The sequence below is a fragment of the Schistocerca serialis genome, chromosome 1 (assembly GCF_023864345.2).
Source record: "Schistocerca serialis cubense isolate TAMUIC-IGC-003099 chromosome 1, iqSchSeri2.2, whole genome shotgun sequence".
NCBI classification, from domain to species: Eukaryota; Metazoa; Arthropoda; class Insecta; order Orthoptera; family Acrididae; genus Schistocerca; species Schistocerca serialis.
In genome coordinates, this window is record NC_064638.1 from 373,085,543 (window position 1) to 373,097,478 (window position 11,936).

Below are 11,936 nucleotides of genomic sequence, written 5' to 3' on the forward strand. Positions count from 1 at the left end.
TTAACAGCGTCCCAAACAATTACCAGAAAAAATATATTACCATTTGTTGGTAGATTGTCCATGATGATTGTAAATTCTTTGCTGTTCACGTTTGCCACCTAATGGATGACAAGGCCTTCGAGAACGTAAATTTTCTTTGGATATATGAAAAGATTTCCTTCTTCTAATAGACCAGAAGTTACCAGGTTGACATGTAGCAGTGCTGGAAGTCCCTTACAAGTTCACAGCAACATAAATTAATCATATATTGGGCAGTGCGTAGTAGAATCACTCCTGGAAAAGAACAGCCTTAGTGCATGTCCACGTATGCTAGATGTAAAGATCTTCCAGAAAACGTATCGGTTTGTACAACTGTAGTTGCACAACTGTATTTGTTTCCAGATTTCAGTCTCGTTGAATTATTTAACGATGTAATGTTCACCATCGACAGTATTATTTATTATGATTTCCATGGTCGCAGTTTCGACGCAAGGTTTGTCCTCTCAGTCCCTTTAGTGAAACATGTAGATTTTTCAAGGAGGTCAGGAATGACACTGACTGTATTTATTGTGACCACAACGTAATTAGAGTTCTCAAAGAAAATTAACTTTTAAAATAATATTTAAGTTTGCAGTTCTTCAGGATTTGGTCGTTTAGTGCAATATCGTGGATATAAATATTATTTACGTGTTTCCCAATATATCAAAGGAGCACAGTTGTAACTGGACGACACAGAATACAGTTCCTCCAGTGACCGATCAACAACAACTCACCAGGATGAGAGGATTGATAGCAAATAAAATATATTTTAGAACGTTAAGATCTACAGTTTGGTGAGTAACGCCTTGCATGAGATCGTCCGCATCACAAAATTCTGCAGAACAGCGGTGGAAACAGTGAAATTCTCATGTCGATCGACGAGACGCCTTGGTTAATACACTGCACACGGATTCGGGAGGAGTAGGGTTGAAATCCCCTCCCGACCATCCTGATTAAAGTTAGCTATAATTCCCCTGAATCAGTTGAGGCGACTGCCAGAATATTTTCCGCCATAAGTCCGTTTCCATCGTTCTGATAACAAATTTGTAGTCTTGTCTATTACCACGCCTCGTCGACTGATGGAACACCATCATCTTCATTCCTTCCAACCTCCATATCCAATGTGTCATCAGAACATCTGTATTGTGGACTCTAGGAGTGAGAATTCGGCTTGCTGCGTGTCCGAAATGCAGTACGTTATCCGATAACTGTACTGAATCGTAATTTACATCAATGCTAAAAAGGAAATCAGGGTCACAAATTTCAAAAAAATAACATACTGATACGACTCTTGTTGTTAGTAGTAATCCCCCCCCCCCCCTTCAAAAAAAAAAAAAAAAAAAAAAGGTTCAAATGGCTCTGAGCACTATGGGACTTAACATCTGAGGTCATCAGTCCCCTAGAACTTGGAACTACTTAAACCTAACTAACCGAAGGACATCACACACATCCATGCCCGAGGTAAGATTCGAACCTGCGACAGTAGCAGTTGTGCGGTTCCAGACTGAAGCGCCTAGAACCGCTCGGCCACAGCGGCCGGCAGTAATCCCCATAAAATAATACACTTACAAAAGAACCCAATGGACACAATTGTTAATGCAGATATGCTCTCATCGAACTTGCGATATCTGTCCTATTTATAGATTATTTGGATTCTTTGGTGAGATGATCTACATGAATTTGGTTTTGGTAGCTAATCTTCTCGATATTTAATTTACTTCTTTAAAATTTTTGTACTTTGTCGGCTGGACAGTGCGCAGCGTCAACTTTTACTCTGATTCTTTAATTCGTTCTAAAATTAATGATAAATGTAGTAAACGATTTTATTTAGCGAGAGGTTGCCATCAATGGACCGGTTCCATGAACTGACCATCGCTATATTTTTGTCTGGACGGCAGCTGCTGTCGTCTAACTATAGGGAACCGACTTAGAAGTTGAAAAACATGCCACTGGTCGACGTTAGCAAGCTTGTGTCGCGTCAGACGGTCGCCAGTTAGAGTACCTGCTTTATGTAAACAATGTCCTAACTACATAAAAGGCCCTTTAAGGGCCGACACAATTTGTAAAAGACTTTCTGTACGCGAACTAACAGCTTTTCATGCGTTTGTTCTCGTTACGTCTTATCATGAAACAACAATGGATGTGTCGGGACCCTGGCGGATTCGCCCCCAGGATCCTAGAGTGGGGGCCTGGCGCGCTACCACCGAGCGTGCGCGCCGCCTAGGATACATCGCGGTCTCTGGCAGCTAAAGCATTCGCGGTCATGCGTTGTCCAGAGCATCCGACAACAGGGCAATCCCGCGGCCAATCGGAGCACGTGGCGCCAATTTTATGTCGTTTAAAAATGGTGCGTTGTCGACCTACACAACACTAGTAATTTTCATTACTACTGGCATCAGTTATCCAGGGTTAACATTTCGTGACACAATTTTCTCCACCCTGTATGAATATACATATTTATAAAATTTATGATATTCATTTGTTAATGAAATTTATGTCACAATTTTTGATTTGTCCCACATTTAAATCTACATGACTACTCTGCAGTTCACACTCAAGTGCTTGGTACATTCTCGAATAGCACCCGGAAAACCGAACTCTTAAACTTTCCTCACACGCTCCTATTTCACTTGTTTTATTACGATACTCATTTTTCACTACAAAGGTGGGAGTCAACAAAATATTGTAGCTGTGATTGAAATTTCGTGGGAAGGTCTCGCCGCAACGAAAGACGCCTTTGTTTTAATGATTGCCACTTCATTTCGCGTATCATTCTCTGCCCTAGTTCGCGATAACCGAGAACGAGCGGCCCTTCTTTGAACATTTTCGATATCCTCCGTCAATTCTGTTCGGTAAAGATCTTTGAGAATCACATCACTACTGCATGAACAAGGGCTGCGTGCACCCCGCTTGCCAACAGCGCTCGGCCGATCCCGACAGTCCCTCATCCAAGTGCTAGCCCAGCCCGACAGTGCTTAACTGACGGCAACAGGTGTTACCACTGCGGCAAGGCTGTTGGATATCTCACTGTTGGTTCTGTAGAATTATGAATTAGTGTACCTCTATATCACGTTGCTTTGAACACTGCTTATGTCGCATGTCGATAATGTCTCAGGTCTTTTTGGCTTTGAGACATCGCTACACTGACCGTTTCACGCCTCTTTACATATTAGGACTATGAAATGCAGGGGAGTGGACCTGGATATTCCTGGATGATTGCCGGCCGCTGTGGCCCAGCGGTTCTAGGCGCTTCAGTCCGGAACCGCACAATCGCTACGGTCGCAGGTTCGAATCTTGCCTCGGGCATGGTTGTATGTGATGTCCTTAGGTTAGATAGGTTTAAGTAGTTCTAAGTTCTTGGGGACTGATGACTTCAGAAGTTAAGTCCCATAGTGCTCAGAGCCATTTGAACCATTTTTGAACTTGGACGATTAAGTGAATTGTTTGCAGAAAGCTTTTATAGTTTACGGTTTCATTAGCTGTGGCAACATTATTGACTACGGTGAACTGTTAAGAAAGGTAGGAAAATATTATTGCTTAACAAAAGTAAAAGCACTCCGTCTTCAGGCCACAAGTGGTCCATCGGGACCATCCGACCGCCATGTCATCCTCAGATAAGGATGCGGATAGGAGGGGCGTGTGGTCAGCACACCGCTCTCCCGGTCGTTATGATGGTTTTCTTTGACCGGAGCCGCTACTATTCGGTCGAGTAGCTCCTCAATTGGCATCACGAGGCTGAGTGCACCCCGAAAAATGGCAACAGCACATGGCGGCCTGGATGGTGACCCATCCAAGTGCCGGCCACGCCCGACAGCGCTTAACTTCGGTGATCTCACGGGAACCGGTGTATCCACTGCGGCAAGGCCGTTGCCCCCTGAACATAAGTAGCAGGATACAAATTGTTGAGTATCAGGGTAGTCAACATCACATATTCAGAGCTGAGGGAGAAATCGTAGAGCACAAATGTTTCAAATTGAAAAGCATCGTTCGATACGTCTTAGGCAAGTACTTTTCGAACGAGGCTTTAAGGGGTGGAAAGAAACTCCGTGGTTTAATGGGCGTGATTAAACGAAGATGGTTTACCACAAATTTAAGGCACGTCGGAACCTAGATTTTGCCATCCGGTTTGGCTGCAAACAGCAAGAAATTTTGGTCATATGTAAAATCAGTACGTGGTTAGAAATCATCTATTCAGTCACTCAGTGACGATATTGACACCAAAATGGAAGATGACAGAGAAAAGGCGAAATGCTGAATTCGGGTTTGCGAGACTGTTTCACTGCGGAAGATCGTAATACGGTCTCTTCTTTCAATCATCGTACGTACGTCGAAATGGCAGGCATTGAAATAAATGACCGCGGAAAGAAAGCAACTATAATTGCTTAATAGTCAAAAGGCTTATAAAATGAGACACCTGTATGGTTCTACAGAGATTATGCGAAAGAACTTGTTCCCCTTCTAGCAGCAGTCTATCGTACACTATGTGATCAAAAGTATCCAGAGGCTCCCAAAAATATACTTTTTCACATTAGGTGCATTGTGCTGCCACCTACTGCCAGATACTCCATATCAGCGACCTCAGTAGTCATTACACATCGTGAGAGAGCAGAATGGGGTGCTCCGCAGAACTCACGGACTTCAAACGTGGTCAGATGATTGGGTGTCATTTGTGTCATAGGTCTGGACGCGAGATTTCCACACTCCTAAACATCCCTAGGTCCACTGTTTCCGATGTGATAGTGAAGTGGAAACGTGAAGGAGCACGCACAGCACAAAAGCGTACAGGCCGACCTCGTATGTTGACTGACAGAGACCGCCGGCAGTTGAAGAGGATCGGAATGTGTAATAGGCAGACATCTATCCAGACGATGACATAGAATTCCAAACTGCAACAGGATCCACTGCAAGTACTATGACAGTTAAGCGGTAGATTAGGAAACTTGGATTTCATGGTCGAGCGGCTGCTCATCACGCAGGTAAATGCCAAATGACGCCTCGCTTGGTGTAAGGAGGGTTAACATTGGACGATTGAACAGTGGAAAAACGTTCTGTGGAGTGACGAATCACGGTACAAAATGTAGCGAACAGATGGCAGGGTGTGGGTATGGCGAATGACCGGTGAACGTCATCTGCCAGCGTGTGTAGTGTCAACAGTAAAATTCGGACGCGGTGGCGTTATGGCGTGGTCGTATTTTTTATGGTGGGGGCTTGCACTCCTTGTAGTTTTGCGTGGTACTAACACAACACAGGCCTACATTGATGTTTTAAGCACCTCCTTGCTTCCCACTGTTGAAGAGCATATCGGGGATGGCGACTGCATCTTTCACCACGATCGACCTGTGGCAGAGTGGTTACACGACAAAAACATCCCTGTAATGGACTGGCCTGCAGAGACTCCTGCCCTGAATTCTATGAAACACCTTAGGGATATTTTGGAACGCCGACTTCGTGCCAGGCCTCACCGACCGACATCGATACCTCTCCTTATTACAGCACTCCGTGAAGAACGGGCTGCCAATTCACAAGAAATCTTCCAGCACCTGGTTTAACGTATGCCTGCGAGAGTGGAAGCTGTCATCAAGGCTAAGGGTGGGCCAACACACTACTGAATTCCAGCATTACCGATGGAGGGTGCCATGAACTTGTTAGTCATTTTCAGCCAGGTGTCCCGACACTTTTGATCACATAGTGTAGATCACTGGAACAACGAAGGGTACCTAGCGACCCAAAAAAAAAGCGCAAGTCACTCCAGTTTTCAAGAAGGATCGTAGGACAGGTGAAAATAATCATAGGTCTATAGCACTAACGCCAGTCTGTTGCAGAATCACGAAACATGTTTTATGCTTACGTATTATGGCGTTCCTACACGTGAACCATGGATCATGCTGTTGATGGGGTGGCTTGAGTGCATCAGCGGTACGGATAACCATAACGTAGGTGCGACTACATCAGAGGGGTATCTGTTGAGAGGTCATACAAATGTATGGTTCCTGAAGAGAATCAGCAGCATTTTCAGTAGCTGCAGGGTGACAGTCTGGATGGCTGACTCATCTCGTCTTGTAACGTTAAATTAAACGGCCTTGCTGTGCCGGTACTGCGAACGGCTGAAAGCAAGGAGAAACCACAGCCGTAATTTCCCCGAGGGCATGCAGCTCTACTTGACGGTTGAATGATGATGGCATCCTTTTAGCTAAAATATTCCGGAGGTAAATTTGCTCCCACTCGAATCTCCAGGTGGGGGCTACTCAGGAGGATGTCGGTATCAGGACCAGCAAAACTGGCACTCTACGGATTGGGGCGTGAAATTTTAGATGCCATAAACCGGCAGATGGTTAAAAAATTTAAAAAGTGAAACGGATACGTTAAAGTCAGATGTAGTGGGAATTAGTGAAGCCGTTGGAGGGAGGAACAGGATTACTGGTGAAGTGAATATTGGGCTATAAATACAAAATCAAATACGGGTAATGGAAGAGTAGGTTTAATAATGAATAAGAAAATGGAAATGCGGGTAGGCTACTGTGAAGAGTATAGTGAACACATTATTGTAGCCAATATATACACAAAGCCCATACGCACCACAGTACTACAAGTTTACGAGTAAATGCTAACTAGCTCTTCAGATGATGAAAAAACTGAAGAAATGTATGATGTGATAAAGAAAATTATTCAGATAGTTGAGAGGGAGAAAAAATTAATGGTGTTGGAGAACTGGAATTCTATAGTAGGAATAGGAAGAGAAGGAAAAATTGTATGTGAATATGGACCGGGTGAAGGAGGAAGCTGCCCAGTAGAATTTTGCACAGTGCGTAATTTAATAATCGCTGACACTTGGTTTAAGAATCATGAAAGATGGCTGTATACGTGGAAAAGACTCAGAGAAACCGGTAAGTTTCAGATTTATTACATAATGGTAAAACAAATATTTCGGAAGGAGATTTTAAATTGTCAGACATCTCCAGGGCCAGCATTGGACTCTGATCACAATTTGTTGGCTATTAACTGTAGGTTAAAACTAAAGAAATTGCGAAAAGATAAAGAATTAAGGAGACAGCATCTGAATAAGTTGAAAGAACCAGGGGTTGCCGAGAGTTCCCCAGGGAGCATTGGGCATTGACTGACTTGAACAGGTGAAAGGATTACAGTAGAAGAGGAATGGGTAGCTTTGAGAGATAAAATGGTGAAAGCAGATGACGATCAAATAGGTAAAAAGACAAGACCTAGTAGAAATCCTTGGATAATACTAGAGATATTGAACTTATTTATGAAAGGAGAAAATTTAAAAATGCAGTAAATGAATCAGAGGAAACGGAATACGAACGTCTAAAAAATGAGATTGACAGGAAGTGCAAAATGACGAAGCAGGAATAGTTAGAGGACAAATATAAACATTTAGAAGCATGTTTCCCTAGGGGAAAGATAAATAACGCACACTGAAAAATTAAAGAGGCCTTCAGGGAAAAGAGAAGCAACCCTATGAATATCAAGAGGTTATATGGAAAATCAGTCCTAAGCAAAGAAGGGAAAGCTGAGATATGGAAGGAGAATATAAAAGGTCTATACAAGAGAGATGAACTTGAAGGCAATATTATAGAAAGCGAAGTGGACGTAGATGAAGATGAGAAGGGAGATATGACACTGGAAGAAGAATTTGACAAAGCTCTGAGAGATCTAACTCGAAACAAGGCCGGGGAGTAACGACATTCCGTCAGATCTACTGATAGCATAGGAAGACCCAGACACTACAAAACTCTTCCATCTGGTGTGCAAGATGTATGAGACAGGTAAAATACCCTCAGACTTCAGGAAGAATGTTGTAGTTCCAATTCCAAAGAAAGCAGGTGCTGACAGGTGTGAATATTACCGAACTATCAGCTTAATAAATCATGGTTGCATAATACTAGCATGAATTCCTTGGAGAAAAGTGGAAAAGATGGTAGATGCCGACTTCGGGGAAGATCAGTTTGGATGGCGCAGAAATGTGGGCATACGCGAGGTAATACCGACCCTACGACTTATCTTAAAAGGTAGGTTAAGGAAAGGCTAACCTACATTTACAGCATTTGTATACTTAGAGAAACTTTTGACATTGTTGACTGGAATACTCTCTTCGAAATTCCGAAGGTAGCAGGGGTAGAATACAGGGAGCGAAAGGCCATTTAAAACTTGTACAGAATCCATACGGCAGTTGTAAGAGTCCAGGGCCATGAAAAGGAAGCAGTGATTGGAAGGGAGTGAGACAGGGTTGTAGCTTATCCCAAATGTTATTCAATGCGTATTGTGAGCAAGCAGTATAGAAAGACAAAGAAAAATTTAGAGAAGGACTTGAAGCTCAGGGAGAAGGAATAAATACTCTGACATTTGCCGGTCACACAGTAATTCTGTCAGAGGTATCAAAGGACTTGGAAGAGCAGCTGAACGGAACGGACAGTGTATTGTAAAGAGGATATAAGATGAACACCAACAAAAGCAAACTGAGGATAATGGAATGTAGTTTAATTAAATAAGATGATGCTGAGGGAATTAGAACAGGAAATGAGATACAGTAATAGACGAGTTTTCCTCAAAGTAGAGAGGATATAAAATGTAGAAAAGCAATAGTAAGAAAAGCATTTCTAGAGAAGAGAAATTTGTTAATATCAAGTACTTCTGAAAGTATTTGTATGGTGTGTAGCCATGTATGGAAGTGAAAGATGGATGATAAGCAGTTTAGACGACAAGAGAATCGAAATTTTCGTAATGTGGTACTACAGAAGGATGCTGAAGATTATATCGGTAGTTCACATGAGGAAGTACTGAACAGAATTGGAGAGAAAAGGAATTGACGGCACCACTTACCTAGAAGAAGAGATCGGTTGATGGGACACATTCAGAGTCATCAAGGGATCATTAGTTTAGTACTGGAGGGAGGTATGGGGCGTAAAAATCGACGACCAAGAGATGAATACAGCAAGCAGATTCAAAAGGCTGTTCAAATGGTTTAAATGGCTCTGAGCACTATGGGACTTAACATCTCAGGTCATCAGTCCCCTACACTTAGAACTACTTAAATCTAACTAACCTAAGGACGTGACACACACCCTTGCCCGAGGCAGGATTCGAACCTGCGACCGTAGCAGTCGCGCGGTTCCGGACTGAAGTGTCTAGAACCGCTCGGCCACTGCGGCCGGCCAAAAGGATGTAAGTTGCAGTAGTAATTCGGAAATGAAAAGGCTTGCACACTATAGAACAGCGTGTATCAAACCAGTCTTCGGACTGAAGATCACAACAAAAACATTATGACATTTGCGGAGAATAAAAGTCTTCTCAGTAAAAGGCAACATGATCCCGCAAACAGAGAGCTGACGAAGCTGAGCTCGTTTTGTTCCTCCACGAGATCTTTAGTGCTGTTGACAACGGTTCTCAGGTAGGTGCCGTGTTCCCTGACTTCAGGAATGAATTTGATACCGTCCCGTACTGTCGTTTGGTATCGGACCTGATTTACGTCTGGTTTAAAGAGTTCTTTGCAATTAGAACTCAATACGTCGCTCTGGACGGAAAAGAATCGACGGATGTAAAGGTGAGTACCTCAGGAAATTGTGATACGACAGTTATTGTTTACAGTACATCTGGAGCATTTAGTAGATAATGTCGGAAACACTCTAAGACTGTTCGCAGATGGTGGGCTGCCGGCAAGAAGACTACAGCGATTTGTAGAATGACCTGCAAAGGATTGATGAATGGTGCAGCCTCTGACAGTTGATCCTGAAAGGAGAAGAAATCCACTACTGCATAACTACACTATTGATGACAAATTGCTGGAAACAGTAACTGCCGTAAAATATCTAGGAGTAACCATGGGGAATGATGACATAAAACAAATAGTAGGAAATGCAGATGCCAGATAGGTTCATAGGGACAAACTAAAGGAAATGTAATTCACCCACAAAAGAAGTGACTTACAAAACACATGCTCGATCGATTCTTGAGTATTGCTCATCGGTTTGGGACCCTTACCAGGATGATTTAATAGAAGAAATATACAAAATCCAAGGGAGAGCGGCGCGCTACGTCACGGTATCGTTAAGTCGGCGTGAGAACGTTTCTGAGATGCTCAACTACACTATTGGCCATTAAAATTGCTACACCAAGAAGAAATGCAGATGATAAACGGGTATTCGTTGGACAAATATATTATACTAGAACTCACATGTGATAACATTTTCAAGCAATTTGGGTGCATAGATCCTTAGAAATCAGTACCCAGAACAACCACGCGTGTACAGGTACAGCTGCCCATGCAGCTTCAACACGATACCACAGTTCATCAAGAGTAATGACTGGCGTATTGGGACGAGCCAGCTGCTCGGCCACCATTGACCAGACGTTTTCAGTTGGTGAGAGATCTGGAGAATGTGCTGGCCAGGGAGCAGTCGAACATTTTCTGTATCCAGAAAGGCCCGTACAGGACCTGCAACATGCGGTCGTGCATTATCCTGCTGAAATGTAGGGTTTCGCAGGGATCGAATGAAGGATAGAGCCACGGGTCGAAACACATCTGAAATGTAACGTCCACTGTTCAAGGTGCCATCAATACGAACAAGAGGTGACCGAGACGTTTAACCAGTGGCACCCCATACCATCACGCCGGGTGATACGCCAGTATGGCGATGACGAATACACGCTTCCAATGTGCGTTCGCCGCTATGTCGCCAAACACGGATGCGACCATCACGATGCTGTAAACAGAACCCGGATTCATCTGAAAAAATGACGTTTTGCCATTCGTGCACCCAGGTTCGTAGTTGAGTACACCATCGCAGGCGCTCCTGTCTTTGATGCAGCGTCAAGGGTAACCGCAGCCACGGTCTCCGCGCTGATAGTCCATCCTGCTGCAAACGTCGTCGAACTGTTCGTGCAGATGGTTGTTGTCTTGCAAACGTCCCCATCTGTTGACTCAGGGATCGATACGTGGCTGCACGATCCGCTACAGCCATGCGGATAAGATGCCTGTCATCTTGACTGCCAGTGATACGAGGCCGTTGGGATCCAGCACGGCGTTCCGTTTTACCCTCCTGAACCCACCGATTCCATATCCTGCTAACAGTCATTGGATCTCGACCAACGCGAGCAGCAATTTCGCGGTACGACAAACCGCAATCGCGATAGGCTACAATCCGACCTTTATCAAAGTCGGAAACGTGATGGTACGCATTTCTCCTCCTTACACGAGGCATCACAACAACGTTTCAGCAGTCAACGCCGGTCAACTGCTGTTTGTGTGTGAGAAATCGGTTGAAAACATTCCTCATGTCAGCACGTTGTAGGTGTCGACACCGGCGCCAACCTTGTGTGAATGCTCTGAAAAGCTAATCATTTGCATATCACAGTATCTTCTTCCTGTCGGTTAAATTTCCCGTCTGTAGCACGTCATCTTCGTGGTGTAGCAATTTTAATGGCCAGTAGTGTAACTCCAGCGACAGACGCTACAAGAGAGGCATCGTGTGTCACGGAGAGGCTAACTATTGAGAGTCCGAGGGAGTATGTTCCAGGACGAGAAAATTTGAGAGGTTAGTGGCAATGTAGAGGTTCATCAACATGCATTTATCTCGCGCGGCAGTCGAAGATGAAACAGTTAAGGGGGAATAGGTTAGTGGTACCAGAAGTACCCATCGCCAAGCGACATCAGGTAGCTTGCCGAGAATAGGCATAGATGAAGGTTAAGGCAGAAGCTAAAAGTGAATATATCTGGACAAAAAGTAGAAATTACTGAAGCCAACACGATGTTGAAAGACGTATCTTGAGTGCATCACGTACAGTGATTATACGCTTTACTGTCGCTTTGTTCTTCATACAATAGTCTCTTTGTTTTGAGCAGCGCTTAACAATGCTACATCCACATGAGATCGGTACGGTGTTTCTGCTTGTCGACCATCACAATA

The 11,936-nt window shown here is 43.8% G+C and overlaps 1 pseudogene; it reads right to left on the minus strand.

The window, feature by feature from the left end:
- Positions 1-3,772: 3,772 nt before the first annotated feature.
- LOC126427379 (5S ribosomal RNA) lies at positions 3,773-3,890 on the minus strand (annotated as a pseudogene).
- Positions 3,891-11,936: the final 8,046 nt, after the last annotated feature.